The 22,787-nt window shown below is 47.7% G+C and overlaps 1 protein-coding gene across 2 annotated transcripts in view; it reads right to left on the bottom strand.

The window, feature by feature from the left end:
• The window catches only part of CENPI (centromere protein I), a 508,210-nt gene that overhangs the window by 285,297 nt on the left and 200,126 nt on the right, over window positions 1-22,787 (bottom strand). The gene's annotated exons all lie outside the window — the stretch shown is intronic.

Raw genomic sequence — 22,787 nt, 5'->3', positions numbered from 1 at the left:
TTGCTTGCCAAACTTAGTGCTACTTTAGAGAAGCTAGGTTTGCATGTACAACATTTATAAGCAGGAGTTCTTATTTTCCTTTTGTCTTTTTCAAAATTTTAAAAGGCGCAATAGGATAAAATAGTAAGTAATACAAAACAAAATGTTGGTTTCCTAGTTGAGTGGAAACTTTGAGGGGGCTACATACTAAGAAAAATAAAACGGCAGTCCTGGTCCTAGACCATTCCTTTTATTTGATTTTCACTGCCTTTATGGCTAAGAGGTTCCCATCCCATTGATTCACACATCGACACACATGAAATATACATGTTAGTCAGTATATGCAAGATACCCGCACCATTCTTTGTTTAACGGATTTAAGGAAGTCAACCAGGAGTTGACACTCAACCGTACAAAACTATAGCGGACTGCTGCATACTTCGGAAACTAATCATCACAATCTGTGCTGCCACGCTTCTTTTTAAACACTTAGGGCCGCATTACAATGTCAGGCGGAAAGCCTCAGCCCGGCAATCGGAATTTCCAAGAACGCGTCGGAACACTTCCGAGCGACTCGGTTAGTTTACAATCCGCCTGATAGATTACGATGTTCACAGACCTAAAGGAAACAGCGCGTTTATTCCAAATCGGTTCAGACTGGCTTTTGGAGTATTCGTTTCAGTCGGAACTGCATTGTACACCTCTACAGACAGCGTTTCCGACCGACCGATTACAATTTCCAAAATTCTTTCCGAGTCAGCCTGTCCGACACGAAAAGGCTGTCAGAAAGTGACTTTGCGGGCCCCTAGCAGGGCCTCCTTTATCAGGAGGCCTCTGGTTGGGGCAAAGGAGGGCACCTAAGGGACTCCCCTGTAAAACACTGCACTGTGTGGCAAGCACTGCGAGGTGCCAGCAACAGGGTGCATGGTTTTACACACACCCCATTTCCCCATAGAAGTCTGTGTTGTTGGTCCAAACATAGGCTCCCATGGGGATCAATGAAACTCCGACTGAATAGTGTTTGGTCGCATCGTAATCGGTCGGGCGGAAACGCCGACGGCAAGGCTATAGACTACCAAATCAGAGACATGTTCCGACATCGTAATGAGGTTTTTAGTGTGAAATGTCAAAGTCTTTCTTGCATTTGTTAATCATTATTGGCACTGCATAAATGGAAACTGCATTTTTACATGCAATAAAAAAACAAATGTTTAAAATACTGAATGGGCAAATACTTTCCGACTCACATGACACCATGGACTTGCCATAAATAGAATTTGTTAATAAAAAAGTCATTGTGATACGAGTTGATAATCCTTTACAACACCCATCAAAGCATTAACATTTGTCAGATATTATGGAGTTTTTAAAATAACAAATACTAAAAACAAAGGTTTTCAAAACGTAGTACTTTTTTGCTCTTAAAATCACTCAGAAAACTTTTTTTAACATTACAGAACTCCCCAATGCTTTCTGAATTTTACGTTAGTAAAAAAAATACATAAGAACAATACATAGTGACCAAGAGAAGACATTTGTTAAAAAAAAAAAACAGAAAGAATAAAAATGTATATTCTTGCCTGGTGTAGTATGTAGTTTTGGGGAGAAGAGTAGACTGCATGTGCAGTTTCAGATAATGTGTAAAAATCCGTGAACCACAAACTATTTGACCAATTTACTGAACTAGCATCCCAACAATATTGTATAATACAGACATGGACTGTTTGGGGAGGGACGTCCTCCTTTAAGTTTAAGATCTTATTCTTTACATTTTTATGCTGTATCCTATTTTCTCAAACTAATAAACATAATACAACAAATTGTCTCACTTAAAACTTTAGATTAATGGGAATATTACTAGAGAGAATGTATTGACATTTACACTTGAGGTGGAAAAATGTTACAGCTTCGAATTAGCTAACCATTTCAGGAAATAAAAATTAGATTTAAAACATTTTTTTAAAAATTTAAATTGCTTTGCTTAAAATGACAAAATAGACTGTAATACACATGTAAATCTTTATCTACCAGCACCAATTAAGTGCACATTCAAGTTCGAGATCACTCACAGTAAGATGCAAAAAGCATGAGAAAATTGATAATCTAACAAAATTGATTGAATCCATGAAAATGAAATTCCCAGAGAGCTAATGGGATTGCCATGTTTTTATATAGGAACCCTGAGCATTTTATAAGTACTTAAGCATATTTTCTTGTGTGATCTGGGAATGAGATTGTGAGCGCTGCAATGCAGCATGCAAGAGTACAAAACATCTCGTAGCAAAGGATTATGCAGATATAAATCAGAGACGGGTCATTCGAAAGAGGAGGACCAAGCAGCAAAGTGCTCTTGTGGCTGGATGTTTGAAGGTATACAGGACATGTTCAGAGTGCTGCAGGAGTTACGCCTTCTCTGGATGAGGGACTCATCGGGTTCAAGCACAGTATTTGAGTATTGCTTGCATTCAACTAGTACTACTTCTGGCTTGTTTATGGCTGAGACACGTGTCAGCTAATCTGCAATCCAGAAGAGTGAGTTTGAAGTGGATCCCTCTTGTGTGAGACCTTTTACTGTGGACACAGATTACAAGCTAGGACAGGCACAGTAAATATTGTCCAAAAACCTTTCAACACACTGCATTTTTTGTTCACTAGACAAATAAGTTACTTACCTTCAATCACATGTTTTTGGGTGGGCACTCAATTCAACAATAAATCTCTCCCCTTGGGATTCTCCCCAGACACCAGACTGGATCAAGTCCGACTTTCCTCAATGGAGTCGCATAAAGGCACAACCCCAGCGCATGGACAACAATTTTATCAGTAGACATCAAGAACATGAAACATAGCTTTGCACAATATATTACCTGTATAAATGTCAAACAAGAAAACATTGCAGAATTGGCCCTTCACTGGCCTCATTCAAAAGTCAATATGAGACTTTTATTCCCGAAAGTCTATTCCACTGAAAGGGAGAGTGAGCAGGCATTGAGGAATTGGCAGGTAAGAGAGTATCTACCAGAAAATATTACTGAAAGTAAGGAACTAATTCTTCTGATGGATATGTTTAAGCAGATTCCTCATCTTGTGAATCAATACCAAAGCAACATGCCTGACATTACACCTGTAGGACCAGGGAAAGGCCATGTGCCTGTCTGGCAGATGTCCAACACAGGAACACCTCAAGTTAAAACAATAGTTGCAGCCTTTGCTCTGATGTAATCAGTCTTAAAGTCCCCTGGAGGATACCATTTTTGCCAGGGTCAAACATTTTGCATATTTCTTGACGGACTCCCCTATCTTCACACCAGTGAGCCAAATAGTTAATAATCATCATGGTGCTCCTTAGTCCAATCAGTGTAGAAACTAATGGCACACTGCAGATCCAACCGCAAACTGCCATACGTGGAAAGGCAATATCACTATCAGGAGAAAGGATGCATATGTCATAAACACCAGTTTGACAACATCAGAGGTACAACTGAAGAGTCTCAAAAGGAGAACACAATAAGAACATTAGAACCAAACTGAGGTACCACTTTACCATAAAGAAGGAAACAGGTGTTCGATTTCTTTTAGAAAACAATCAAAATGGTGGATTTCAACAAGGAGGACTTATCATAAACAAAGTAAGGCAGAAAGGGCTGATCAGTAATCCCTAATAGGGATCATAGCAAAGCCTGGTTGGACCTAAAATAACACAAAAGTATCCTAAAATCTAGCCAATAGAGGGTCAACTTGCTTCTTCTGCTTGGATTAGTGGCCTAAATAAATTGATTTGGCGGAAGGGCAGCAAGCTGCCAAAATAAAATGAACAACCTTAAACACTAGATTAAAGCTGTTCAGTTGGTTCTTCTCAATCCACATGCATGATGATGTAGATTGTTTTACAGTTGTTTGTGTTACTGCTGGTATAGTAGGTCCTTCGAAAGAAGACAAAGTGGAGGACTAAGTTGGGTACTTACCAGACCCTCTTGGTCCAATCAAGGGCCACCAGATTCAAATGTGCTTGGTCCAAATGTCTTAAGTACCAGCAGGATCAGCTGCAGACCTTGTTAAGGAAGCAGAATGAATCACAAAGACCCTTGAGGAAACTCCAGATTGCCTAAGGCTTGACAACGATTTTTGGATGTAGTGAATAGGTCTACGGAAGGTACGCCCTCATGGGGCCAAGATAGCCAATGCTGCCAGATGCCATTTGACCTTAACAAGATAACGTCTGCTGGTTTCATTTGCCTTGATGTTGAGGTAACCCGCTAAGTAAATAAACATCATGGAAATGCTGTCAAGTGCCAGTAATCGCCAGGAGCTGGTAGACAGAGGGTATGAAACACCATCTCTGCCAGGCTGGTTTCAGTATCACAAGGAAGTCATACTATCAGTTAGCACTTTGATCGATCTGACCCCGATTGGAGGCAGAAAAGCCTTTAGCTTCATGTGGATGGCTCACAGACAATTTAGGATGTGATGCTGCTCGGTCAGTGGCCTTGCCACTACTTTGATCTCAGTAAATGGCCAGGTAAATCACTTGAGAAAAAGATACATCACCGAAGTGTACTAGACACAATACGAACATAAGTTACTTACCTGTAAACTGTGGTTCTCCAGTATTGGTGTCTTTCATAGATTCACATGCTTGAATATTCCCAGTCGTCGAAGTGGGAGTCCCACGTTACATAAAATAGCAGTAATATATGCATATATAAGTAAAATGACCATAATTATATAAATATATATACATATATATAAAATACAGTAAAGTATCCAGAAAAAAACTCAAAAGTACCATAGAACAGAATAGGCCCATAGAAAGCCTAAGGGAAAAACTCAACTTAGTAACATATCAGTGTCATTATGTTTTGGTCCACATTCCAGCCAATCAGGCTGTAGCTCCCTCTAGAACCTTCTCCTCAGAAGCCCAAGTCCTCAGATTTTCGTAGCACAAAGTAACCAAAAGTGCCTGAGGAGAAGAGAGCCTCTGAAGGGAGGACGGGAGGGTCGCATATGAATCTATGAAAGACACCAATACTGGAGAACCACGGTTTACAGGTAAGTAACTTATGTTCTTCTCCAGTATTAGGGGTGTCTTTCATAGATTCACATGCTTGAATAAGAGTAGAAAGCAGTAAATCATATGTCATAAAGGTAACATTAATTTCAAGCATATAACAACATATCATAAATATGATGTAATCTATCAACATTAAAGAGAAAAAACCTTTATGACTGGAGGCGGGTAGCAACAGAGGCTCACCTTTAATGGAAAAGATTCTGCAGCACCGCTTGTCCTAGTGCTGCATCTGTGGCGTCTGTTGACTGCAGACAGTAGTGCTTCGTAAAAGTATGGTTGATCGACCACGTAGCAGCTCTGCAAATGTGCCGCAGAGGTACCCCCGCAGAGAGGGCAGTAGAAGCTGACACAGCTCTAGTTGAATGAGCACGTCATGGAGCTGGAAGAGGCTTGCCAGCCCGTTGATGACAAAAAGTAATGGCAGAAGAAATCCACCTAGTAATAGTTTGTTTGGTAACAGGTTGTCCTTTGCAGATCGGGCCATAGGCCACGAATAGTCGATCAGATTTCCTGAAGGTTGCAGTGCGCTGAATGTAAAACTTGAGACAACGCTTCAAATCCAGGGAATGTAATGAACGTTCCGCAGGAGTTTGTGGATCAGGAAAGAAATTCTTTAAAATGGCCGGTTCATTGAGATGGAAATCACTGGGGACTTTCGGAATAAATTTAGGATTAGTACGTAGCGTAACAGCCTCTTTTGAGAACTGGAGAAAAGGAGGCTGAATTGTGAATGCCTGAATGTCACCGAGCGTGAAAATTGCAACAAACAGTTGATGGACAGAAAGTAGAACAATGTCATACATTCACCCCAGTACAAGGATCTGGGCCTAAATCCATTGTTTTTTTGCACTCCACACCACCCTGGGTTAGATACTGGCTATATGCAAATCAGCTCTGACCCTGTGCCTCATGGGAACAGTCCAGTCGGCATCGAAACATTCCATGTCGAAACCGAAACATGCTTCGATGTCGAAGACTCACTCGACACCGAAAAAATCGGAATCGAGCAGATCCTCGGTGCCGAAAACACCGAACATTGACGATCGGAAGCAAAGGCACCTTTCGGAACCAAAGACTTTGAAGTCGTTCCCGAGCGCTTCGATCCTCATCCGAACCAGATGGCGGAAAAAAACAATCAAAGGATGGAGCCGATGCCCATGAACACTAGCAACCAAAGGAGAAGTCACCAATCTACAAAAGACTCTCCAAGAGAAAAACAAGTGCAATCATTCGAGCCCAACACCAGATGGCGATCTATTCATAATGTACCATCTGCAGCCCATATGCCTCTAACACACTTTTCCCGGAAACTGTCATTAACTGGGATAAAATAAACGCCTGTAGGCAGCGAAAAGATCAGAATGTGGCTGACTTCTTTACCCGTTTTGAGACAGAATACAAGGGACATAGTAGTTTGGATCCCCGGACCCCAGGTTCTGGCCCAGTGTTTGTCGATATGTTTGTCGGCAACCGGCTTCCTGAGATCTCAGCCAGGCTTAAGAAAGTTGAAAGTATGTGGTCTGCCCAAACTATGACTGGTATCTTGGCTATGGCACAATATCACGAGAATAGGGAGAATCAAGATAGAGACAAGGAAAGTAAGAAGGTTAGGGATCTTAAGACAAGGGCACTTCTGCAGCAGGCTTACCCTCCCCGATGCCCGCGGGAATGTTAGACCTCAACTCCAACCCCTTCCGAGGGCTCGCCAGTCTACCACCTCCAGCCCTCAACGTACGGGAGCCCTCCAAACAGATCAGTGTGCTTATTGTAAGAGGTACGGCCTTTGGATAGAGGAATGTCCCGTGTTCGCTGAAAACATAAGAACAGGGAAGACTCGGCCTCGCACTCCTAGGGAAGAGAGGCCGACTAGGGACCATGGCCCGCCCCATCCACAGAATAAAGAACGTAGGCCCAGGGATGACGCTCCCGTCCGGCAGTGCCCGGCCAATAGGTTTGATGGGTACGAAGCAACACGCACTTATTACAATGATGATTATGACGAAGTTGATGAGACAGGATCCTACCAAGCAAAGGACAGCCAGTAAAGGGGCATTACCAGAGTGCAATTTCCATTGGATCAAAGGGGCCCATATATTCAAATGTCATTTGTGGGAAATGATCAGAATTTTCTTTTGGATACTGGGGCCACCAGGTCTTCTGGCAATATAAATGTCTCCGTAGGTTTTTCAGGAACACCTGTAACCAGCCCAGTCCCAGAACCCCTCCCTCTCGATATGGCCCTGCACATGTTGACGCTCCCTTGGTCCTTACTACAGGTTTCAGTGAAAACTTGTTAGGCATGGATTTACTGAAAGCTCTGTATGCGACCATATCAAGTAGTCCCCAAGGTGTATCCCTAACAATTTCTCCCACCACAGCTTCCTATATGTACCTGTCCGGTCCCCTCCCACCAGTTGCAGTCTTTACCTTCCTCCCTCTGGGCATCATCAGAAACTGATATAGGGTGTCTCAACATACCCACTCATGTGGTACGCATCCAGCCAGGTGCACTTCTCCCCCGCCTCCGGCAGTATCGACTACCCGCGGATGGAGAAATGGCCCTTTTGACAATATCTGAATTGATGGACAAGGGCGTAGTGGAGGAGACACGTGGCAATATCTGTAACAGTCCCATTATTCCTGTTCTTAACAAGCATTAAAAATGCAATAGGTCTCGCAGTGACATTATTTAGAGCTATTGATATTGTAAATGACATTGTTTTTTGTGTGTTGTTTTTATTTTGTAAAACATAATAAAAATGATTTGTAATTTTAAATAAAAGTAAAAAGATAGTACTAAATGGCCTAATGTGATTTATACAGACTTATTGTGTCTAACCGTAAACTATATCTGTTTGGTAGAGGGCAACATATATTGCATATGTTTGTGAGTAAGATGTGTTGTACTGATGGAGTATTTAGATTAGAATGAAGGGGAAGATATGCAGATAAAAGGTAGGGGAATTAGGGTAGTATTGTAAATGGCTATGGCTTTTATTTTGGGTTTGGTTTTAAATATATAAATAAAAAGCATATACATTTACAATACCAATAGTTCAAACTTGCGTATCTGCAAGACCTATTGCATTGCAAATGCTTGTTTAACATATAGGGTAAGTAAGCACCAAACTGCGTGACACGCCAGGTATGGGAACACATGGCGAAAAATATTGCCTTTCAGCAGGAAATGGTATAGTCCAAGGGCGTTGTAAGAAATGCTAATTACTATTACTACTCCTATCCTCCTCCTCCTCCTCCTCCTCCTCCTCCTCCTCCTCCTCCTCCTACTCCTCCTCCTACTCCTCCTCCTACTCCTCCTCCTACTCCACCACCTATTCCTCCTACTACTTCTACTCCACCTCCTACTCCTCCTACTCCACCACCTCCTACTCCTACTCCACCACCTCCTACTCCTACTCCACCACCTACTACTCCACCACCTACTACTACTACTCCTACTACTTCACCACCTACTTCTACTACTACTACCTCTAATATGCACACTCCATCACCTACTACTACTACTCCACCACTTACTACTCCACCACCTACTACTACTCCTACTCCACCACCTACTACTACTACTCCTACTCCACCACCTACTACTACTCCTACTCCACCACCTACTCCTACTACTCCACCACCTACTACTACTACTCCTACTACTCCACCACCTACTACTACTACTCCTACTACTCCACCACCTACTACTACTACTCCTACTACTTCACCACCTACTTCTACTACTACTACCTCTAATATGCACACTCCATCACCTACTACTACTACTCCACCACTTACTACTCCACCACCTACTACTACTCCTACTCCACCACCTACTACTACTCCTACTCCACCACCTACTACTACTCCTACTCCACCACCTACTCCTACTACTCCACCACCTACTACTACTACTCCTACTACTCCACCACCTACTACTACTACTCCTACTACTCCACCACCTACTACTACTACTCCTACTACTCCACCACCTACTACTACTACTCCTACTACTTCACCACCTACTTCTACTACTACTACCTCTAATATGCCTACTCCATCACCTACTACTACTACACCACTTACTACTCCACCACCTACTACTACTACACCACTTACTACTCCACCACCTACTACTACTACTCCTACTCCACCACCTACTACTACTCCTACTCCACCACCTACTACTACTCCTACTCCACCACCTACTACACCTCCTACCACCGCCACTCCTACCACCGCCACTCCTACCACCGCCACTCCTACCACCGCCACTCCTACCACTACTCCATCACCTACTCCATCACCTACTCCATCACCTACTCCATCACCTACTCCATCACCTACTCCATCACCTACTCCATCACCTACTCCACCACCTACTCCATCACCTACTCCATCACCTACTCCTAGTACTCCATCACCTACTCCTAGTACTCCATCACCTACTCCTAGTACTCCATCACCTACTCCTCCATCACCTACTCCTAGTACTCCACCACCTACTACTTCTCCTACTCCACCACCTACTACTTCTCCTACTCCACCACCTACTACTACTCCTACTCCACCACCTACTACTACTCCTACTCCACCACCTACTACTACTCCTACTCCACCACCTACTACAACTCCTACTCCTACTCCACCACCTACTACTTCTCCTACTCCACCACCTACTACTACTCCTACTCCACCACCTACTACTACTCCTACTCCACCACCTACTACTCCTACTCTTACTCCACCACCTACTACTACTCCTACTCCACCACCTACTACTACTCCTACTCCTACTCCACCACCTACTACTTCTACTCCACCACCTACTACTACTCCTACTCCTACTCCACCACCTACTACTTCTCCTACTCCACCACCTACTACTACTCCTACTCCACCACCTACTACTACTCCTACTCCTACTCCACCACCTACTACTCCTCCTCCTACTACCCCACCTACTACCCCACCTACTACTCCACCTACTACTCCACCTACTACTCCACCTACTACTCCACCTACTACTCCACCACCTACTCCTCCTACTACTTCTACTCCACCACCTACTCCTCCACCTACTACTCCTCCTCCTACTCCACCACCTATTCATCCTACTACTTCTACTCCACCACCTACTCTTTCTCCTCCACCTACTACTCCTACTCTACCACCTACTCCACCGCCTACTATTCCTACTCCACCACCTCCTACTCCTACTCCACCACCTACTACTCCACCACCTACTACTACTACTCCTACTACTTCACCACCTACTTCTACTACCTCTAATATGCACACTCCATCACCTACTACTACTACTCCACCACTTACTACTCCACCACCTACTACTACTCCTACTCCACCACCTACTACGACTCCTACTCCTACTCCACCACCTACTACTTCTCCTACTCCACCACCTACTACTACTCCTACTCCACCACCTACTACTACTCCTACTCCACCACCTACTACTACTCCTACTCCACCACCTACTACTCCTACTCTTACTCCACCACCTACTACTACTCCTACTCCACCACCTACTACTCCTACTCCACCACCTACTACTACTCCTACTCCACCACCTACTACTTCTCCTACTCCACCACCTACTACTCCTACTCCACCACCTACTACTACCCCACCTACTACCCCACCTACTACTCCACCTACTACTCCACCTACTACTCCACCTACTACTCCACCTACTACTCCACCTACTACTCCACCTACTACTCCACCACCTACTCCACCACCTACTCCACCACCTACTCCACCACCTACTCCACCACCTACTCCTCCTACTACTACTTCTACTCCACCACCTACTCCTCCACCTACTACTCCTCCTCCTACTCCACCACCTATTCCTCCTACTACTTCTACTCTACCACCTACTCCACCGCCTACTATTCCTACTCCACCACCTACCACTCCTACTCCACTTACTACTCCTGCTCCACCACCTACTACTCCTGCTCCACCACCTACTACTCCTACACCACCACCTACTACTCCTACACCACCACCTACTACTCCTACACCACCTACTACTCCTACTACACCTACTTCACCTACTCCTCCTACTCCACCACCTCCTACTCCTACTCCACCACCTCCTACTCCTACTCCACCACCTCCTACTCCTACTCCACCACCTCCTACTCCTACTCCACCACCTACTAATCCTACTCCACCACCTACTAATCCTACTCCACCACCTACTACTACTCCTCCTACTACTTCACCACCTACTACTACTCCTCCTACTACTTCACCACCTACTTCTACTCCTACTACTACTACTTCTACTATGCCTACTCCACCACCTACTACTCCACCACCTACTACTACTCCACCACCTACTACTACTCCACCACCTACTACTACTCCACCACCTACTACTACTCCACCACCTACTACTACTCCACCACCTACTACTCCACCACCTACTACTACTTCACCTACTCCGCCTACTACTACGCCACCACCTACTACTCCTACTCCACCACCACCTACTACTCCTACTCCACCACCACCTACTACTCCTACTCCACCACCACCTACTACTACTCCTACTCCACCACCACCTACTACTACTCCTACTACCCCACCTACTACTCCACCTACTACTCCACCTACTACTCCACCACCTACTCCACCACCTACTCCACCACCTACTCCACCACCTACTCCACCACCTACTCCACCACCTACTCCACCACCTACTCCACCACCTACTCCTCCTACTACTACTTCTACTCCACCACCTACTCCTCCACCTACTACTCCTCCTCCTACTCCACCACCTATTCCTCCTACTACTTCTACTCTACCACCTACTCCACCGCCTACTATTCCTACTCCACCACCTACCACTCCTACTCCACTTACTACTCCTGCTCCACCACCTACTACTCCTGCTCCACCACCTACTACTCCTGCTCCACCACCTACTACTCCTACACCACCACCTACTACTCCTACACCACCACCTACTACTCCTACACCACCTACTACTCCTACTACACCTACTTCACCTACTCCTCCTACTCCACCACCTCCTACTCCTACTCCACCACCTCCTACTCCTACTCCACCACCTCCTACTCCTACTCCACCACCTCCTAATCCTACTCCACCACCTACTAATCCTACTCCACCACCTACTACTACTCCTCCTACTACTTCACCACCTACTACTACTCCTCCTACTACTTCACCACCTACTTCTACTCCTACTACTACTACTTCTACTATGCCTACTCCACCACCTACTACTCCACCACCTACTACTACTCCACCACCTACTACTACTCCACCACCTACTACTACTCCACCACCTACTACTACTCCACCACCTACTACTACTTCACCTACTCCGCCTACTACTACGCCACCACCTACTACTCCTACTCCACCACCACCTACTACTCCTACTCCACCACCTACTACTCCTACTCCACCACCACCACCTACTACTACTCCTACTCCACCACCACCTACTACTACTCCTACTACCCCACCTACTACTCCACCTACTACTCCACCTACTACTCCACCTACTACTCCACCTACTACTCCACCTACTACTCCACCACCTACTCCACCACCTACTCCACCACCTACTCCACCACCTACTCCACCACCTACTCCTCCTACTACTACTTCTACTCCACCACCTACTCTTCCACCTACTACTCCTCCTCCTACTCCACCACCTATTCCTCCTACTACTTCTACTCTACCACCTACTCCACCGCCTACTATTCCTACTCCACCACCTACCACTCCTACTCCACTTACTACTCCTACTCCACTTACTACTCCTGCTCCACCACCTACTACTCCTGCTCCACCACCTACTACTCCTACACCACCACCTACTACTCCTACACCACCACCTACTACTCCTACACCACCTACTACTCCTACTACACCTACTTCACCTACTCCTCCTACTCCACCACCTCCTACTCCTACTCCACCACCTCCTACTCCTACTCCACCACCTCCTACTCCTACTCCACCACCTCCTAATCCTACTCCACCACCTACTAATCCTACTCCACCACCTACTACTACTCCTCCTACTACTCCACCACCTACTACTACTACTCCTACTACTCCACCACCTACTACTACTACTCCTACTACTCCACCACCTACTACTACTACTCCTACTACTCCACCACCTACTACTACTACTCCTACTACTTCACCACCTACTTCTACTACTACTACCTCTAATATGCCTACTCCATCACCTACTACTACTACACCACTTACTACTCCACCACCTACTACTACTACACCACTTACTACTCCACCTACTACTACTACTCCTACTCCACCACCTACTACTACTCCTACTCCACCACCTACTACTACTCCTACTCCACCACCTACTACACCTCCTACCACCGCCACTCCTACCACCGCCACTCCTACCACCGCCACTCCTACCACCGCCACTCCTACCACCGCCACTCCTACCACCGCCACTCCTACCACCGCCACTCCTACCACTACTCCATCACCTACTCCATCACCTACTCCATCACCTACTCCATCACCTACTCCATCACCTACTCCATCACCTACTCCATCACCTACTCCATCACCTACTCCTAGTACTCCATCACCTACTCCTAGTACTCCATCACCTACTCCTAGTACTCCATCACCTACTCGTAGTACTCCATCACCTACTCCTAGTACTCCATCACCTACTCCTCCATCACCTACTCCTAGTACTCCACCACCTACTACTTCTCCTACTCCACCACCTACTACTTCTCCTACTCCACCACCTACTACTACTCCTACTCCACCACCTACTACTACTCCTACTCCACCACCTACTACTACTCCTACTCCACCACCTACTACAACTCCTACTCCTACTCCACCACCTACTACTTCTCCTACTCCACCACCTACTACTACTCCTACTCCACCACCTACTACTACTCCTACTCCACCACCTACTACTACTCCTACTCCACCACCTACTACTCCTACTCTTACTCCACCACCTACTACTACTCCTACTCCACCACCTACTACTACTCCTACTCCTACTCCACCACCTACTACTCCTACTCCACCACCTACTACTACTCCTACTCCTACTCCACCACCTACTACTTCTCCTACTCCACCACCTACTACTACTCCTACTCCACCACCTACTACTACTCCTACTCCTACTCCACCACCTACTACTCCTCCTCCTACTACCCCACCTACTACCCCACCTACTACTCCACCTACTACTCCACCTACTACTCCACCTACTACTCCACCACCTACTCCTCCTACTACTTCTACTCCACCACCTACTCCTCCACCTACTACTCCTCCTCCTACTCCACCACCTATTCATCCTACTACTTCTACTCCACCACCTACTCTTTCTCCTCCACCTACTACTCCTACTCTACCACCTACTCCACCGCCTACTATTCCTACTCCACCACCTCCTACTCCTACTCCACCACCTACTACTCCACCACCTACTACTACTACTCCTACTACTTCACCACCTACTTCTACTACCTCTAATATGCACACTCCATCACCTACTACTACTACTCCACCACTTACTACTCCACCACCTACTACTACTCCTACTCCACCACCTACTACGACTCCTACTCCTACTCCACCACCTACTACTTCTCCTACTCCACCACCTACTACTACTCCTACTCCACCACCTACTACTACTCCTACTCCACCACCTACTACTCCTACTCTTACTCCACCACCTACTACTACTCCTACTCCACCACCTACTACTACTCCTACTCCACCACCTACTACTCCTACTCCACCACCTACTACTACTCCTACTCCACCACCTACTACTTCTCCTACTCCACCACCTACTACTACTCCTACTCCTACTCCACCACCTACTACTACCCCACCTACTACCCCACCTACTACCCCACCTACTACTCCACCTACTACTCCACCTACTACTCCACCTACTACTCCACCTACTACTCCACCTACTACTCCACCTACTACTCCACCTACTACTCCACCTACTACTCCACCTACTACTCCACCCACCTACTCCACCACCTACTCCACCACCTACTCCACCACCTACTCCACCACCTACTCCTCCTACTACTACTTCTACTCCACCACCTACTCCTCCACCTACTACTCCTCCTCCTACTCCACCACCTATTCCTCCTACTACTTCTACTCTACCACCTACTCCACCGCCTACTATTCCTACTCCACCACCTACCACTCCTACTCCACTTACTACTCCTGCTCCACCACCTACTACTCCTGCTCCACCACCTACTACTCCTACACCACCACCTACTACTCCTACACCACCACCTACTACTCCTACACCACCTACTACTCCTACTACACCTACTTCACCTACTCCTCCTACTCCACCACCTCCTACTCCTACTCCACCACCTCCTACTCCTACTCCACCACCTCCTACTCCTACTCCACCACCTCCTAATCCTACTCCACCACCTACTAATCCTACTCCACCACCTACTAATCCTACTCCACCACCTACTACTACTCCTCCTACTACTTCACCACCTACTACTACTCCTCCTACTACTTCACCACCTACTTCTACTCCTACTACTACTACTTCTACTATGCCTACTCCACCACCTACTACTCCACCACCTACTACTACTCCACCACCTACTACTACTCCACCACCTACTACTACTCCACCACCTACTACTACTCCACCACCTACTACTCCACCACCTACTACTACTTCACCTACTCCGCCTACTACTACGCCACCACCTACTACTCCTACTCCACCACCACCTACTACTCCTACTCCACCACCACCTACTACTCCTACTCCACCACCACCTACTACTACTCCTACTCCACCACCACCTACTACTACTCCTACTACCCCACCTACTACTCCACCTACTACTCCACCTACTACTCCACCTACTACTCCACCTACTACTCCACCACCTACTCCACCACCTACTCCACCACCTACTCCACCACCTACTCCACCACCTACTCCTCCTACTACTACTTCTACTCCACCACCTACTCCTCCACCTACTACTCCTCCTCCTACTCCACCACCTATTCCTCCTACTACTTCTACTCTACCACCTACTCCACCGCCTACTATTCCTACTCCACCACCTACCACTCCTACTCCACTTACTACTCCTGCTCCACCACCTACTACTCCTGCTCCACCACCTACTACTCCTGCTCCACCACCTACTACTCCTGCTCCACCACCTACTACTCCTACACCACCACCTACTACTCCTACACCACCACCTACTACTCCTACACCACCTACTACTCCTACTACACCTACTTGACCTACTCCTCCTACTCCACCACCTCCTACTCCTACTCCACCACCTCCTACTCCTACTCCACCACCTCCTACTCCTACTCCACCACCTCCTAATCCTACTCCACCACCTACTAATCCTACTCCACCACCTACTACTACTCCTCCTACTACTTCACCACCTACTACTACTCCTCCTACTACTTCACCACCTACTTCTACTCCTACTACTACTACTATGCCTACTCCACCACCTACTACTCCACCACCTACTACTACTCCACCACCTACTACTACTCCACCACCTACTACTACTCCACCACCTACTACTACTCCACCACCTACTACTACTTCACCTACTCCGCCTACTACTACGCCACCACCTACTACTCCTACTCCACCACCACCTACTACTCCTACTCCACCACCTACTACTCCTACTCCACCACCACCACCTACTACTACTCCTACTCCACCACCACCTACTACTACTCCTACTACCCCACCTACTACTCCACCTACTACTCCACCTACTACTCCACCTACTACTCCACCTACTACTCCACCACCTACTCCACCACCTACTCCACCACCTACTCCACCACCTACTCCACCACCTACTCCTCCTACTACTACTTCTACTCCACCACCTACTCCTCCACCTACTACTCCTCCTCCTACTCCACCACCTATTCCTCCTACTACTTCTACTCTACCACCTACTCCACCGCCTACTATTCCTACTCCACCACCTACCACTCCTACTCCACTTACTACTCCTGCTCCACCACCTACTACTCCTGCTCCACCACCTACTACTCCTACACCACCACCTACTACTCCTACACCACCACCTACTACTCCTACACCACCTACTACTCCTACTACACCTACTTCACCTACTCCTCCTACTCCACCACCTCCTACTCCTACTCCACCACCTCCTACTCCTACTCCACCACCTCCTACTCCTACTCCACCACCTCCTACTCCTACTCCACCACCTCCTAATCCTACTCCACCACCTACTAATCCTACTCCACCACCTACTAATCCTACTCCACCACCTACTACTACTCCTCCTACTACTTCACCACCTACTACTACTCCTCCTACTACTTCACCACCTACTTCTACTCCTACTACTACTACTTCTACTATGCCTACTCCACCACCTACTACTCCACCACCTACTACTACTCCACCACCTACTACTACTCCACCACCTACTACTACTCCACCACCTACTACTACTCCACCACCTACTACTACTCCACCACCTACTACTCCACCACCTACTACTACTTCACCTACTCCGCCTACTACTATGCCACCACCTACTACTCCTACTCCACCACCACCTACTACTCCTACTCCACCACCACCTACTACTCCTACTCCACCACCTACTACTACTCCTACTCCACCACCACCTACTACTACTCCTACTCCGCCACCTACTACTACTCCTACTCCGCCACCAACTACTCCTACTACTCCTACTCCACCTACTACTCCTACTCCACCTACTACTCCTACTCCACCTACTACTCCTACTCCACCTACTACTCCTACTCCACCTACTACTCCTACTCCACCTACTACTACTATTACTACTACTCCTACTCCACCACCTACAACTCCTACTACTCACCACCTACTCCTCCAACTCCACCTACTACTACTCCTACTCCACCTACTACTACTACTCCTACTCCACCTACTACTACTACTCCTACTCCTACTCCACCACCTACTCCTACTCCTACTCCACCACCTACTACTACTACACCTACTACTCCTATTCCACCACCTACTACTCCTACTCCACCACCCACTACTCCCACTCCTCCTACTACTCCTACTACACCACCTACTACTTCACCACCTATTACTACTACTACTACTACTACTCCATCACCTACTACTCCTACTCCATCACCTACTACTACTACACCACCTACTACTACTCCTACACCACCTACTACTACACCACCTACTACTCTACCACCTACTACTCTACCACCTACTACTACTACTCCTACTCTACCACCTATTCCTACTCTGCCTACTCCACCACCTACTACTCCTACTCCATCACCTACTACTACTACACCACCTACTACTACTCCACCACCACCTACTACTACTCCACCACCTACTACTACTCCACCACCTACTACTACTTCACCTACTCCGCCTACTACGCCACCACCTACTACTCCTACTCCACCACCACCTACTACTCCTACTCCACCACCACCTACTACTCCTACTCCACCACCACCTACTACTCCTACTCCACCACCACCTACTACTCCTCCTACTTCACCACCACCTACTACTACTCCTACTTTGCCACCTACTACTACTCCTACTCTGCCACCTACTACTACTCCTACTCCGCCACCAACTACTCCTACTACTCCTACTCCACCTACTACTACTACTCCTACTCCACCTACTACTCCTACTCCACCTACTACTTCTACTCCACCTACTACTACTACTCCATCTACTACTACTACTCCTACTCCACCTACTACTACTACTCCTACTCCACCTACTACTACTACTCCTACTCCTACTCCTACTCCACCACCTACTCCTACTCCACCACCTACTACTACTACACCTACTACTCCTATTCCACCACCCACTACTCCCACTCCTCCTACTACTCCTACTACACCACCTACTACTTCACCACCTATTACTACTACTACTCCTACTCCATCACCCACTACTCCTACTCCATCACCTACTACTCCTACTCCATCACCTACTACTCCAACTCCATCACCTACTACTCCAACTCCATCACCTACTACTCCAACTCCATCACCTACTACTCCCACTCCATCACCTACTACTACACCACCTACTACTACACCACCTACTACTACACCACCTACTACTACACCACCTACTACTACACCACCTACTACTCCACCACCTACTACTCCACCACCTACTACTCCACCACCTACTACTCCACCACCTACTACTCCACCACCTACTACTCCACCACCTACTACTCCACCACCTACTACTCCACCACCTACTCCACCACCTACTCCACCACCTACTCCACCACCTACTCCACCACCTACTCCACCACCTACTCCACCACCTACTCCTCCTACTCCACCACCTACTCCTCCTACTCCACCACCTACTCCCCCTACTCCACCACCTACTCCCCCTACTCCACCACCTACTCCTTCTACTCCACCACCTACTCCTACTCCACCACCTACTCCTCCTACTCCACCACCTACTACTCCTACTCCACCACTTACCACTACTACTCCTACTCCACCACTTACCACTACTACTCCTACTCTACCACTTACCACTACTACTCCTACTCTACCACCTACCACTACTACTCCTACTCTACCACCTACTACACCACCTACTACTACTACTCTACCACCTACTACTACTACTACTCTACCACCTACTGCTACTACTACTCTACCACCTACTGCTACTACTACTCTACCACCTACTACTACTACTCTACCTACTACTACTCTACCACCTACTACTACTACTCTACCACCTACTACTACTACTCTACCACCTACTACTACTCTACTCTACCACCTACTACTACACCTACTCTACCACCTACTACTACTACTCCTACTCTACCACCTATTCCTACTCTGCCTACTCCACCACCTACTACTCCACCTACTACTCCTACTCCACCACCTACTACTACTACTACTCCTCCTCCTCCTCCTACAACACCACCTACTACTCCATCTCCACCACCTACTGGTGGCAGTGGGTGTGGTGGTGGGTAGAGTGATGGTGGGTAGGGTGGCGGTGGGTAGGGTGGCGGTGGGTAGGGTGGCGGTGGTGGGTGGCGGTGGTTGTGGGTAGGGTAGTGGTGATGGGTAGGGGTGGTGGGTATGGTGGTGGTGAGTAGGGTGGCGGTGGGTAGGGGTGGTGGGCAGGGTGGAGGTGGTGGGCAGGGTAGTGGGTGGTGGGTAGGGTGGCGGTGGGTAGGGGTGGTGGGCAGGGTGGAGGTGGTGGGCAGGGTGGTGGTCGTGCATAGCGGCGGTGGGTAGGGGTGGTGGGTGCGGGTGTGGTGGTGGTAGGGGTGGGTAGGGTGGTGGTAGTGGGTGTGGTAGTGGTGGGTGTGGTGGTGGGTAGGGTGGTGATGGCGATGGTGGGTAGGGTGATGGTGGGTAGGGTGATGGTGGGTAGGTGTGGGTGTGGTGGTAGGGATGGGTAGGGTGGTGGTAGTGGGTGTGGTAGGGGTGGGTAGGGTGGTGGGTAGGGTGGTAGGGTTGTGGTGGATAGGGTGATGGTGGGTGGTGGTGGGTAGGGTGATGGGGTAGGGTGATGGGGTAGGGTGATGGTAGTGGGTAGGGTGGTGGCGGGGTGGTGAGTAGGGTGGCGGGGGGTAGTGTGGCGGTTGGTAGGGCGTGGTGGGTAGGGCAGTGGTGGGTAGGGTGGTGGTAGTGCATAGCAGTGATGGGTAGGGTGGTGGTGGGTAAAGTGGTGGTGGTGGGTAGGGTGGTGATGGTGGTAGTGGTGGGTAGGGTGGTGGTGGTGAGTGTGGTGGTGGTAGTCTTGTCGTCCGTCTCAACCAGAAAGGGCCTGGTGTCACTAGACACTCATTGACCTGGGAAATGTGGCTGCCATGCTGATATCAGAAGGGCAATAGGCTGAGTGGGAGTTCTAGGGAGGAAGCTGGTGGCCTGAAGGTAGTTCAACCCAGTGAGCTATCTTATTAAAACCTAGGTCTTTGATTGGAACTTTGGAATCCTATGAAAGGGCACTTTCCAATCGCCATATGTATGAGTGCGCTGCCTACATTGCGAGGTTGTGAGATGAAGTGATTCACAACCATGAGTTAATCATGTATGCATTGCTGCCTTCTTGTGTGCTCCTGGGCAGCTGCTTCTATGGCGCCCCTCTCTCTGTCGGATCTCTGTTGTACAAAACGGTTAAAAAGTGGTCATTTTTCATTGACTGAAGTTCACAGTCCTTGTAGAACAAGCTGTGCTTGAAATGGAAAAATAGAAGTGCATGTACTCTGCACCAGATTACCTGCTTGCTTCTGAGAAATGCCGGTACGCTCCAATGAAAATTATTACGTTTTTCTTGAAAGGTGCTGGTACTCTCCCTCTCAAAATAAAAAAATTGAGCCAGTTTGCCAGCCGTATAAAAATGTAACGTTCTCAGCTCATTGCCTGCTTCAGAAAAATATTTTCATATTAAACAACTAGGGAAGACTGTGTTTCTGCCGTAAATAAAACACAGTGCTCCTAAAAATATAAACATTAACGTTTTGGCCCACATAATGGAATAGAGGAACGGGATGCCTGACACCCCTCCTCCTCTGCGAGGAACACGCAAGTCAGTCAGAACTCTGCAGCTGTCTCACATCGGTCTTCTTTCAATTGTGTCCACTCATTTCCCATTTGGAGACATTCTCGAGCCAGATGCCAGTAACATCAGGTTTCTGTGGGCCTAGTTTCTAGCGGCATAAGCAGCTTATCACAGGCGCCTGTAGTCAGTGCGGCGTAGGGGCCCCCACCCTTCAGGGGAGCCCACATGAGATGTGGTAGACTCATGGGCCTCGGCCACATTCTTTGGGGGGGGGGGGGGGGTTTAATTGGGGTGGGGGGGGGGGTTTAATGGGGATGGGGGTCGGGATACCCTTTTGCGTTACGCCACGGCCAGATTTATTTTCTGTTTTTCTTTGCTTTTGGTCATAGTGTTAGTGTATGAGGGTGACTCTGCCTTTGTGGACCTGGGCACGACTTCTATTAAAGCAGACATCGTAGGTACAGTTACTTGCACAAAGAAATTTAGCGTGTCAATAATGAGACTGAATTCAACATTCTCACAAATCGACTTCCGGTCACTCTTCAGATACTAGTGCAGTCTTGCACAAGTTACATTCAATTCGTTGCTCGTTTCGCTGGCATCAACAGAAGCTGTTGACCTACAGAGGGGTCACTCATTCTCTGAAAATGAGACAGGCAGAGTATTATGGAAAAAAAGCGTTCTCAGCAGCAGCGGCGGCGTGGTCTATTACTCACCGGTGCCAGCAGCCCTCCCCCCTCTCTCTCACGGCAGCTGGGGCGACGCCTCTTCCTCGTGCACGCCAGGCAAAATGACAAAATAACGGAATTATAAATAATAAACCCCCCAACTGAGGGCGTCATAAAACCAGCACCGCCTCTCCCCTACCTCCTCCACCCGAGGAACACGCAGGAATGATGGGACTAACGGAAAAAAAAAAATGGGGAGGAAACAGGATACTGCCCCATGGTTGCCAAGGCAATATTTCAAGAAATATTGTCGTGCTACCGTAAGGCAGGTCATGGAGTCCTCGAGAGGCGGTATCCAGAG

The sequence above is a fragment of the Lissotriton vulgaris genome, chromosome 4_1 (assembly GCF_964263255.1).
Source record: "Lissotriton vulgaris chromosome 4_1, aLisVul1.2, whole genome shotgun sequence".
In the NCBI taxonomy this organism is placed as follows: Eukaryota; Metazoa; Chordata; class Amphibia; order Caudata; family Salamandridae; genus Lissotriton; species Lissotriton vulgaris.
The sequence above is the reverse complement of the archived record's forward strand: the minus strand, read 5'-3'. Positions and strand labels throughout refer to the sequence as shown.